We start from the raw sequence: 13,273 nt of genomic DNA, 5'->3' as shown, positions 1-13,273 counted from the left end.
CGGACACTTTTGACACATTTTTGGGTCGATTGACAATTATACAGCGATCATTGTTCTAAAAATGCACAGATTACTGTATAAATGTCACTGGCAGGAAAGGAGTTAACACTAGGGAGCAATCAAGGGGTTAACTGTGTTCCCCGTGTGTGTGTTCTAACTGTGGGGTATGGGACTGACTATAGGAGATGAAAGATTGTGGTTCCCAACTCATAGAAACTCACGATCTCTCTCTCCTCTCCTCACAGAACAGGGATTTGTGTGTTTACACACACGTCCCTGTTCTGCCTCTCGTACCTGCGATCGCTTGTGGCTGGCGGTCATCGCAACTGCCGGTCACTAGCATCGGCACCCCTGCAGTGTAGCGGGCGTACGCCTGCTATCACGCTTTAAGGGACCGACGTGTAGCTACGGTGGTTTGCGGGATTGTACCGACCTGCCGCAGTATAATGACGGCGTCTGGTCGGCAAGTGGTTAAACAGGCATCCAACAGACAGTTGATTAGAAAAGGGCATTACTTAACAAAAAAAACCCTTCCCATTTCACATGGAAGAGAAATGTCACAAGGCCTGGGAAAGAAAATAATTTCTTTACACAAGAAAAAGGTGAAGGCTACAAGAAGATCAGCAAAGCTTTACTTATCAGTCAGAATACTGTAGCAAAAGTGATACAAAAATGTAACAAAGATGGAACTGCAACCATCTCACAGAGACATCTAAACCATCCATGGAAGTTAACAACTCGACAGGAGCGTCTTCTGATGAGAAGGATTGAAGAAAATTGGCATGCAGTTGGCTAAAGGAAGTAGCCAAACTGGGGTGATTGTTTCCCGTGACACAATATGGCATACACTGCAGAGGAAGCATTTGCCAGGGCCCATGCTGAAAAAGAAAACTACTGGGACTCTGTACTCTGGAGTGATGAGACCAAGATAAATGTTTTTGGAACTGATGGCTTCAAAACTGTATGGTGTCGCCAAGATGGAGTACAAAGAAAAATGCATGGTGCCTACAGTGAAACATGGTGGTGTCTGTGTCCTTCTGTGGGGCTGCATGAGTGCTGCTGGTGCTGGGGCGCTGCATTTCATTGATGGTATCATGGATTCACAGATGTGCTGCTCTATATTGAAAGAGAAGATTCTACCATCACTCAGTGCTCTTGATCCTCGTGCACTTTTCCAACATGACAATGATCCAAAACACACATCTATGGCGACTGTTGCATTTCTGAAGAACAGAGTGAAATAGATTCAGTGGCCAAGTATGTCTCCTGATCTGAACCCAATCGCGAACACCTATGGGGAATTCAGAAGAGATGAGCATCACAATATGTCGCCAACTTGTTCCTTCTGTGCCTAGAAGACTTGGTGCTGTCCTTACAAATCATGGCTGTTATACAAAATACTAGATGGAGTAGTTTTATTGTGGGGTGTATTCATTTTTGCATCAACAAATTTAAAGTGATTTGCAAAGCTTCCTTTTTTTTTTTTTATGACAAACATATCATACTTACCTCCACTGTGCAGTTCATTTTGCACAGCGTGGCCCCGATCAGCGCCACTGGGGGACCCCAGAAGATATTGGCTCCTTCCCGCATCGTATAACCCCCAAGGAGAAGTGCTCTCCCGGGGGTTACCTTGCGGGCGTGCTCCCGAGTCCAGCATTTGCGTTCACAGATGCAGAATGTAGGACTTGGCTCCGCTTCATTGGATTTAAATTAACAGCAGCGGGAGCCAATGGCTGCACTGCTATCAATCTATCCAATCAAGAGCCAAGAACCCCAGGCAGAGAGGTCAAGCGTCTCCGCTGAGGGAACGAAGGGGGTCAGGTGAGTAAAACGGGGGGTGGGGGGGGTGGTGCTGATCACATAGGATGCATTAAGGTGAAAAAACACGAGGGTTTACAACCTCTTCAAGTAAAACTTAAGATTTTGTAATTTAACCACTTCCCGCTCGGTCAGTAGCATATTGACGTCCAAGAAGTGGCTCTGTTATCCTGACTGGGCGTCATATGACGTCCAGCAGGATAACATGCCAGCGCGCGCCCATTGGGCAGCGCAGCGATTGCGGCATGTCAGTCTGACATGCCGCATCTCCGATCGTGATAAGAATCCTCTGTCAGAGGCTTCTTACCATGTGATCAGCTGTGACCAATCACAGTTGATCATCTCGTGAACCAGGAAGTGCCGGTAAATGGCATTCCTCGGTTCGCACTGACAGGGAGAGCCGATCAGTGGCTCTCCCTATCAGAGGGTCTGGGTCTCTGCCAGATGTGCCAATCACATGCCAATAAGTGCCCAGCAGTGTCCCCATAATAGGACTGCCAGTGCCCACCACAGTGCCAATCAGTGCCCAGCGGTAACACCTGTCATTAACACAGGTCAGTAACACATCAGTGCCGCCTATTGGTGCCCATCAGTGCCGCCTATCCGTGCCCATCAATTCTTCATATCCGTGCAGCCTCATTAGTGTCAGTCAGTGAAGGGGAAAACAACATTTTTTGACAAATTTTTTTTCTTCAAAAATGTTGGTATTTTTTAGTTTAGCAAAAAATAAAAACCCCAGAGGTGATCAAATACCACCAAAAAAGCTCTATTTGTGAGAAGAAAATTATAAAAATTTAGTTTGGGTACAGTGTAGCACGACCGCGCAATTGTCATTCAAAGTGCGACAGCGCTGAAAGCTGACAATTGTCCTGGGCAAGAAGGGGCAAAAGTGCCTGGTATTGAAGTGGTTAAGTTATATTATTAACCTTACTTTCATGTAATGAGCGAAACAAATTTTTGGAAATTGGCCTTGTGTTCATTGAGATATTGATTAAACTTGTACTTTTCAAAAGGGTGTACTCATTTATGCTGAGCACTGTATAGTAATTTTGTGTTTTGAGAGTCATTGGGGTTGATTTGATCAGAGAATGCAAAACATGGTGCAACTGTGCATAGAAACCAATCGGCTTCCAGGTTTTATTGTCAAAGCTTAATTGAACAAGCTGAAGTTAGAAGCTGATTGGCTGTCATGCACAGCTGCACCAGATTTTGCACTTTTCAGTTTTGGTAAATCACCCACATTATTTGCTCATATTTATAATTGCTTTTTTTTTTTTTTTTTTTTTGGCCCCCAAAATGCATTGTCTGTTTTTTGTGTGTGTGTGTGAAGTAGTGTAGTGATTTGGACTCTTATTGCATTTGGTATGGTGCTGCTCCTGTGTTTGTTATGCTTTGGTGGAGTCGAAATCCAATACTCCAGCAAGTGCCAGTTACAGGGGGGCATTTGGTGGTGTGGGAAGCAGCAGAGAGTAGTAGTATCCTTTTTAGGGACATCTATTATTGGTACTTTGATAGTACTGACAATCTTTGCCTGCTCAGGATAAAGCGACATGTTTGGTTTAATCCCTTCCACCCTGAGCAGCATTAAAGTGACCTTTCTTACCCCCACCCCCCTCCTGCTTCTCAAGTCACCTCTGGGGAAGCTTGTGCAAAACGCAAGTTCATTCAGGTTTCAGTAGTTATACCGGGATGATGCCTGCACCTATAGGCATCATCCGAGTGTGGATCTTTTCAGCCGGCGATTACCAGTAAAGCAGAAGTAATTTGAGTGGCTAATTAGCCAGTCGATAACTTCTCCGGAAGGGGGTCCCACCCCCCTCCCGTGGCCGCCCTTCCCGGGCTCTACAGTCTCATCACGGAGCCTGGCAAAGATGCGGCTGGTAACAATTGCTGCATTGAACAGACAGTGGGAACTGACATCGTTCCTCACTCTCTGTAACCCCGGAAACCGGGAGCGACACATTTTGTTACTTCCGGTTCCACCTCTGTTTGCCTGGCCGCCAGTGGCCAGGCAAACAGCTGATCAAATCGATCTGTCTCTGATCGGCTGCATGGGAAGCTAGAGGAGAGATTTGGGTCTAATAGACCCTAGATCCTCTCCATAAGAAGGACCTATCACGGCCCATGACAAGGGATGTTGTTCATTCCTTGTGATAGCAATAAAGTCAATCCAAAAGAAAAAAGAAAAAAGTGTAAAAAAATAAAAGAAATAATAAAAAAATTGAAAGCGCCCCCGTCCTACCTTGCTAACGTGCAAATGCATACGTTTCTCCCGCATGCATATGTAATTAGTGATTGAACCACACGTGAGGTACACCACACATGAGGTGGCACAAGTCAGAGCACCAGACCTGCTTTACAACTCTGAACTTGTAAAGGCATTTAAGGTCTTGCCTGCAAAGAATTTAAAGCACCGTAGTTTGTTGCAATTCCACGGGCAGACGCAATTTTAAAGCATGACATATTAGGTATCTATTTACTTAGTGTAACATCTTTCACATTACACAAAACAATTGGGCTAACTTTTAAAAATTGTGACATAAAAAATTGCAACATCCGTCATTTTATTCTACAGTGCCTATGCTAAAAAAATATATATATTGTTTGGGGGGTTCTAAGTAAAAAAGTAGATTTTAGATTTTTACATGTAGGAGCGGAGTGTCAGAGTTGGCCTGGATACGAACTGGTTAAAAAAAGAACTGCTGATGGTTACAGATGTGAATTTAAAACATTAAAGCCTTTTTCTATATTGTTTTCATCTACTTCGCAACAGAAATGGTTTTTGCTTTCCTATATGACAGATTCACTGTAACATTGTAGCTCTTCTTGCGATCCCTTAATGACCCTCTGGTTTAAAGTACTGCAGTGTTTACGCAATGGCAGGAGATGATTTGGATAAAATATTGTATTCTGTATTGTGCGTCCTCCGTACAGCTGCAGCCACCTCTGCTGGATTTCAGCTATCTCTCCCAGCCACCAGGCTGTACATGAATGAATCAGTGACAGTAATGGGTGGAGATTTGGACGACTTGGCTGATTTATGCAAATATCCATGTTATGAAGGGGGGGGGGAGGTTTATGTGGAGCGGGGAAGATTAATTTGATTGCTTTTTTATATTTTGCTTGCGTTTTCAAGCCAAGGTCCAGAGCGAGTGTAATGAGCAGACAGGCTAATCTTAAAATACATGCTTATTGTTTGCACTGTGGTACGGAGTCGAGTGCATAAAATGGATTATATTACCGCTGAATATAATACTCTGTGACATTTTTAAACCTCACCTCAATAAAGACTTCTTTAAGGGAGACATTTTTTAAGACAAGATGTAACAGAATGGCGACAGTTTATAATAATTTCTCTGGATGCGCTGCTGTTTTACTGCTAAACCATTGCCTTGTGCTGGCTTACAGGGATACTAAGCCAATGTGTTCTTCATAATGGCTTAATAACTGAAACCCTATTGCTTTTTAAAGCGCTGCTTCAACCAAATCACTGTATATTCACAGTGAAACACATTAGATGTATAACATGTACAGTCCTTTGTGATATACCCACCCTTGTGTTTATCAATACTGTTCAGATGATGGTTTTGCGTTCTGTATAAGCCACTCATGATCATATTAATCCTACAAATAGGCAAGGATCTCTTCCAGCGCTGAGATGCTTCCGGGTTTGTTGACTCCGGCTCTGTGACTGGCTGGAGCCACGATGACATCACTCCTGCACATGCGCATGAGAGCCGCCGTTCACGGCACAGGGCTTCAAGAGAACTGCACAGGTGGCCGTTCCTTCACAGCGTATGCACCAGTGATGTCACTGGCTGCATGTACAGTAAATATCTCTTAAATGGTGCCTGTTTAGGAGATAATTACACTACCAATAGGTAAGCGTTGTTATAAGCTTACCTAAAGGTAAAGGTTAGTGATGGAGGTTTACTTTAACTTTAAAATAAACATGAGTGAGCAGGCGAAACACATTTCTTTTATATCTTATGGGATTCATATTCAACTGTAGATCATAACAAAATGGCACAATCCTAAAACAAAACATGGCAACAAGTAAACAAATGAAATGACCCCTGTTCAAAAGTCCGCATACCCTTATTTCTTCATACTGTGTATGAAGCATCAATGACAGCATGCAGTTTTAATAATAGTTGTTTGTGTCCCTGAATTCTTGCATGTGGTATAGCTGCCCATTCATCTTGGCAAAATGCCTCCAGGTCATACAAAGTCTTTGGTCGCCTTGCATGAACTGCATGTTTTGAGCTCTCCCCAGGGTGGCTTGATGATACTAAGGTTACTAAGATCACTCCAGAACCTTCACCTTTTTCTGCTGTAACCAACTTGTGCTTATGGTCATGGTCGTGCTGGTAAGTCCAAGAGCGTCCCATGTTCAGCTTTCATTCAGAAGAATGCAAATTGTCTGCCAGTTTTTTCTGATCGCATGCTGCATTCATATTGCGATCACAAGATTCTTGGTGCCTCTTAGAACTCCCATACCCTCAAAACATCAGTGATCTACCACCATGCTGCACAGTGGGGATGGTATTCTTATCGCTATAGACCTTGTTGACACCTTCTCCAAACATAGCGCTTATGGTTGTGACCGTAAAGCTTTATTTCTCATTCATTCATTGACAGACACAGCATTTCCTTGTTCAGAATCATAGGTTATATACACGAGTAGGACACTAGGCAGAAAAAGACTTGGCTACGCCCATGGGCAGTCAGTCCTAGGTGTTTTACACCCTCCTCTCGGCTATAGGCCTTCAGTTTTTTCTGCCTAGTCAGGAGTAAGGACCTAGTTCCCTGCTGTGATCTCTAGTCCTGGCAAATTTTCATTAACTGTTTGTTTTTTTTCCTGGATTTTTTCCGATGAGATCTGCAATCAACCGCCGGACTGGGTGACGGGCTGGACATTTGATGCAGTGGTCTCCCCAGTCTGGCCAGCAAGCGCGTGCAGACCGCAGCTACGCGCTAGGTCGGCCGTGGCATAGCCCCACTGAATGTGGCTGGCCCTATGAGTTAAACATCTCGTGAGGTCACATACGACCGGGTCTCAGCTCGAGTCACAGCATCCCTCATGGCCGACAGCCCCCCATTTCGGTGACGGGGAGGTCCTGTCTGGAGAGGTGCCCATCTGGTCTTGGTACGGTGAGTAAATGTCCCCCTCTCCCCTTGGTGGGTTTGCGGGGGACGCGGGCCCCACCCCGGATCGGTCCTGTGGGTTTCCCTCCACCCTTGCACCCTCTCTTCCTCGGATGGATGGTCCCTGGAGATCCCCTGGTAGCCCCCCTTTCCCCCTCCCTCCTCTATATGATGGATTCTGGGGGATGGGGTTGAGTACAGGTGGGCAGGGGGTGCGCGCCACCAGGTGCAGTGCTTACGAGTGGGAGGCACTGGGTGCTGTGGGGGGGCGTCTTTTCCTCCTAGTGCTTGCTGACTTCTTATGGCTGGCGGCCATGATTTGGTGGTTTTTGTGCTCAGGCAACGGCGGCCATTACTGTGTAGCCCAGACGGTGTTTTTAGCAGACGGAAGCTCCTCCTTTTAACTCAGTACTAACTTCTAACTCCTGTGTTATCCTCTTCCTCGGACGCCACGTGTGTGCTTGGTCTACACCTGAGGCAGCAAGCATTACACCGGTGGTGTGGTGAGTCTGGTGGGATCCCTTCTTCTCTCTGCTGTGGGGTGTCCTGGTGTTCCGGTACTTCTACAGGCGTGGGGGGTGTTCCTTTGCAGTGGTCGCTCTTGGTGTGGGGTGTCTCCTCTTCCCCTATGGAGTCTCCAGGAGCATGTTTCCCCACCTGAATCTCTATCAGAGGCTGCAGGTCCCTTTTGGATCCCAGCTATCCGTCGACGCACTGATGGCAGCCCTGGAGTCCTTCGTGTCCTGGGTGGAGGTGGCTCTTGGGCGGAGGACTAGCAAGAAGCATCCCCCGCCTTCCTGATTCGGCTGCCATTGGGGCCCACCCTAGATTTTTTGGACAGTGAGGATGATTCCTCTGCCCCGATGGCTGCGCACGAGAAGGCGCTGGTGGACGCACTGATTGCATCTGTGCAGGAAACTTTAAAAAAGGAGGATGCAGCTGCAGTGGAGGTGCCGGTCCCTTTTGGCACTCACAAGCTGTCTCGCGCGGCAAGTGTTTCCTTATTCCTCCTTTTGACAAGTTTGTCTATAAGGAATGGGAGCGTCCAAAACATCCCTTTGCAGTCCCAAAGTGTTTCACTGTACGTTATCCTTTTGAGGAGAGTCATCTCAAGAAGTGGAGGAGCCTCTGGTCTCTCGATTGAACAAAACCACCATGATTCCGGTTGAAGACTCTCTGCAGCTTTTAAAGATCTGGCTGACAAGAAGGTAGAGTCTCTGAGCCGCACTATGTTCACTATTGCGGGTTCAGCTCTTCGGCCGGTCCTATCCATTGCCCTGGTGTTTCAAACGCTGACAGAGTGGGCAAAGCTGTTGCGCCGTGACCTGGAGGGTGATCAGTTTCCTCCTGCCTTCACTGAATTGGCGGACCAGCCGGTCTAGGGGCTGCAGTTTGTCTGCGATGCCTCTTTGGACACAGCTCCTTTGCTTTCTAAGCTGTCTTTTTCAGCGGGTATTGTGGCTGAAGTGTTGGACTGCGGACTAGGCCTCTAAAAAAACACTTGCTGATCTTCCTTTTCAAGGCGATCGTTTGTTTGGGGCCACTCTGGATGATATCATTAAGAGTGTCACAGGGTGAAAGTTTTCTTCCACAGTTAAAAAAGGGGAAGGAGCCACCTCGCAAGTGTGGTCCTTCTCGGCACAGTTTTTTTTGTCCCTCAGGGTCCAATGATAAAGGCTCAAAGTCTTTCAAGCTCCCCTCGGGGGGTTCCAAGCGACCCTGCGGTCTAGAGAGTTTTTCTCTCATGAAGTGGTTTTCTTGCTGTTCAGGTTGGGCTCCAGTTGTTCTCGTTGAGCTCCAGATTGTCTGGTTGGCCAGTTTTTTTTTTTTTTTTGTTGGCTGCTCCACCCCTCATGCTTGGCACTGCTTTGGGACATCCCTATAGTTCTGAATAAGGAAGCGCTGTGTCTGTCAATGAACAAATGAGAAAATAGGATTTTTGACTTACTGTAAAATCAGTTTCTCTGAGTTCAATGACTGACAGACACAGCACCCATCCCTTTGTGGAATTTTTAATGTTTCTGACACTGCTTGTGACAAAACTGAAGGCCTATAGCAGAGAGGGGGTGTTTATCACCTAGGACTGCCCATGGGCGTAGCCAAGTCTTTTTTCTGCCTAGTGTCCTAGTCCTGTAGGGGGCGATATAACCTATGGTTCTGAATAAGGAAGCGCTGTGTCTGTCAATGAACTCAAGAGAAACGGCTTTTACGGTAAGTCAAAAATCCTATTTTTGGTCTTGTCAGTCCAGATTACAGTGTGCCAGAAGCTGTGAGGCATTTTGTAACTGGACTTTTTTGTATTATTGGTGCGGTAAAGCCTTCTTTCTGGCAACTTGTCCATGCAGCTCATTTTTGTTCATGTATCGTTATATTGTGCTTCTTGAAACGACCACACTGTCTTTTTCCAGAGCAGCCTGTATTTCTCCTAAGGTTACCTATGGGTTTTTCTTTGTATCCCCAACAGTTCTTCTGGCAGTTATGGCTACAACTTTTCTTAGTCTACCTGACATTTTCCAGTTCTTAATAAGTGATTGAACAGTACTGACTGGCATATTCAAGGCATTAAATATCTTTTTTATATCCTTTTCAATCTTTATAAAGTTCCATTACCTTATTATGCAGGTCTTTTGATGGTTCTTTTCTGCTCTCCATGGTTCAATAGCTAGCCTGCTCAGTGCATTCACATGAGAGATAACAAACATATTGACTGTTTATTCACAGACACTAATTGCAATATAAAAACCCACAGATGTTTGAAATAAAACTTTCTTTTTTTTTTTCAAACAAAATTGCTCTTTATTATAGACATAGATGGTACATAAACAGCGGACATTTAAGGTTTACAAACAGGTGCAAAGGTTAAGTAGAAGATATCCTAACAATTAACCACAACCCCCCCTTCCTGCCCAGTCCAATTTTTAGCTTTCAATGTTGTTGCGTTTTGAATGACAATTGCGCGGTCATGCGATGCTGTACCTATATGACATTTTTACCATTTTTTTCTCCACAAATAGAGCTTTCTTTTGGTGGTATTTGATCACCAGTGGGTTTTATTTTTTGCGCTACAAATAAAGAACGAAAATTTTCATAAAAATGTTTTTTTTTTTGTTTCTGTTACAAAACCTTGTAAATATGTATGTTTTCTCCTTCACTGATGGGCATTGATGAAGTAGTACTGATTGGCACTGATGATGAGGCACCTATATGCAGCACTGATGGGCTGTACTGATAATCAGCACTGATGGGCACTCATAAGGGGCACTCATAGTTGGCACTGGCAGGCATCATTGGAGGGCACAGTGCCATCCGAATAGGCACTGATTGGCACCCCTGGTAGGCTCACCTGGTTGTCTGAAGTGGGCATCTCTGGTGATCTGAAGTGGGCATCCTGGATGGGTCTGCACTGATAGTCAATGCTCTGATTATCAGTGCAGGTCCCCTATCAGGAGAGCAGCCGATCGGCTCTCCTCTACTTGCGCCTGTCAGTCCGAGTGGAGAAAAAGCCGATAAATGGCTCTTCCAGTTTACGCTGTGATTGGACACAGCTGATCACATGGTAAAGCGCCTACGTCGTAGGCTCTTTACCTAGTTTGGAGATGCGGTGTGTCAAACTGACACACCACTGATCGCTGCACGCCCCCCGCAGCTTGTCCTGCTGGACGTCATATAATGCCCAGTCAGGATAATAAAACCTCTTTCCGGCCATCATTTTGTTATACGGCAGGTGGGAAGTGGTTAAAACACATCAGTATGTTATCCATAAACCACAAAGAACCTACATTTAATAGTCCTCAATGAAAAGAAAAGGATGATTAAACTTGTCTCCGAAGAGACAAATATAAAAGAATCCAACCATGGTTGCCAGATTTTCTCATGTTTTTTGGGGCTGTTCCTATTGATATGTCAGCTTGTACATGGGAAATTAAACTTTGCCATTTTATCCTGTGTTTGTCACCTTGTGTGTCTGTACCAAGGCCAAACATTCCAGGATATGTAAACATTTAGGTTCAATAGGTTTTATTGTCTCATCAACACAAAAAGACAGAGGTAACAAGGTTCAAACCAGTAGGAACACTGGCATATTGAGCTTGGGTTGTATAGTTGTTAACAAAGTATTCTTTACAGCATACATTAATATGTGGAAGACAAGTCAATACCATTTAATTTGGTGTAATGAACTTATTGCGTTCTATACACGGTTCCCGCCAACCCAGACACCCCAATGGGAGCAGACTGTGTCCTATGGGATGGGGGCACCACATTATGTGTCGTTTAAGCTAATATAAGTTTTGTTATCAACACCATAATAGGGAAGTATGCGGATAATACCCAGAACTTCTGGGTGCACAAACAGTGGTGTACATTTTATGACATGGCATTGAGTGTTAATAATGTTCACATGTAAGGAACTAGAATACTGGTAGTTCCAAAATGAAATTATGCTCAACCGAGATAGAGGTGTAGATAAGTGATAGATGGTAAGGAAAAAGAAAAAAACATAAAAAAGAAAAGAATATATGGAAAGAGGGGGGAGACAGCAAGCTCTGTTCAAGGGGGGCTTCAAATGGGGAAGGCACAAGCAGGAAATCTAAATGTTGTTTTGGTGGGGCTCATGGGGAGTTCCTATCGAAGAGATTGTTTTAATTTCTCTGACGTGGAGTAATGCCTCTAGATACTCCAGGTAATAGAAAATTTGTCACATTTATCCAGGGCTTTGGCTTGCACCCCCTCCATAAGCATGATATCGTTGATCTCACCCACTCTAGGAGGGTTGGAGGGGAGGTATTTTTCCAGCATCTAGGGATTAATTGCCTACCTGCACTGAGAAAAAAAATTCAATATATTGAGCCTTGGAGTAAGGGTAAAAGGGCAATGGAGGGGGAAGGCATTAATGGTTCATCATATATTTCAGTAAATATTTGGAAAATCTGTTACCAAAACGGGTGAATGCCTACGCACTCTCGCCAAGTATGGAGGTAGGTGCCTCTCTTTGAGGGACATCTCCAGCAGACGTCCGTGGCAGAGGGAAACATGAGCTTAATTTTAGTTGGGACTGGATACCAGCTTGTAATTTTTTTTCCTGAGTATAGCTTGAAATAGATGACTCATCAGATATGTCTATCCCCAGCTCCCCTGACCAGATCTTGGTAAAGTTGGGTAAGGTAACGTGTATGGTCAAGGATAAGTCTATAAATCGCTGATAGGGTGTGGCGAGGGACTTTGGGGAGTGAACATAACTGTTCAAAGCCCATTAGGGGTCTATGTGTTTGTTTTGCGTCATATAGTAAATTGCAGTAGGAGGATAAATGAAGTCTCGTCAGTCCGGTTATGTTGAAAGTTGAGGTGGTCGGGCCCGCCACATATGATCCATGATTGCTATGGACGAATTGTTTTGCCGTGGGCCATGTGTATCTAATGTAGGTGTCTATGGTTGGGGCAGCTCTGCCCTCTGGTAGGGCCAGGTTGTCAAATAGGGGGATGAGCGGGCTAGGTTCAGTGGACAACGAGTATCCATCTCTCCTAAGGTACAAAATGTAAAGTGCGTCAATTCTTAAAGGGGATAAAGTTGGTAGAGATTTATAGGCCAGGTCGTAGCCCCATAACAAGGCACGAAAGTCGACCGGGGACATGTCTTGTTCCATCGAAGTAGAGGCTTTAGCCAGTGGAATGGCAGACAAAGCAAATGGCCATAGAGCGGAGGGTGTGGAAAAAGGCAGGCGGAAATGTTATCCGTAGAGCCTGAAATAAGTATAGCAGTTTGGGAAGCATGTCCATTTTTAAGACATTCATGTGTCCGAACCAAGGCACAGGGAGGTCAAACCTGCTCTCTGTGAGGCATCTAAGTTTTGTAAGCAGCGGACTAAAATTCAGGGCATATACATCTGGATTTCTGGGATTGCGGTGCCCAAGTATGAGATTAATTTGGATTGCCACTGAAATGGAAAGTTTGTCTTGAGCGAAGAGAGAGTGGATTATGTCAGGGAGATAGGCCTAGACCTGGGAAAGGGTATTCTGGAGGAAAGACCAGCTGACCCTGTCGAAGGCCTTCTCCGCGTCACAGGAGAGAATGCAAGTCGGGAGGTGGTTACATTGGGCTTAAGCAATGAGGTGTAGGGTCTTGGTAGTGTTGTCCCTGGCTTCTCGTCCAGGGACAAAGCCCACCTGATCTTTGTGGATCCATGCTGGTAGTAGGGGTGAGAGGCGATTTTGCCAAGATTTTAGAAAATAATTTCCACTATGTTCAGAAGGGATATACGTCTGTAATTGGAACTCAAAGAAGGGTCTTTGCCCGGTTTAGGGTTGA

The 13,273-nt window shown here is 45.1% G+C and overlaps 1 protein-coding gene across 8 annotated transcripts in view; it reads left to right on the top strand.

Moving 5' to 3' along the window:
- Nucleotides 1–13,273, top strand: part of PKP4 (plakophilin 4) — a 471,675-nt gene that overhangs the window by 216,548 nt on the left and 241,854 nt on the right. The window lies entirely within an intron of this gene.

The sequence above is a fragment of the Aquarana catesbeiana genome, linkage group LG06 (assembly GCF_042186555.1).
Source record: "Aquarana catesbeiana isolate 2022-GZ linkage group LG06, ASM4218655v1, whole genome shotgun sequence".
In the NCBI taxonomy this organism is placed as follows: domain Eukaryota; kingdom Metazoa; phylum Chordata; class Amphibia; order Anura; family Ranidae; genus Aquarana; species Aquarana catesbeiana.
This window is presented reverse-complemented; position numbering and strand designations above follow the sequence as displayed.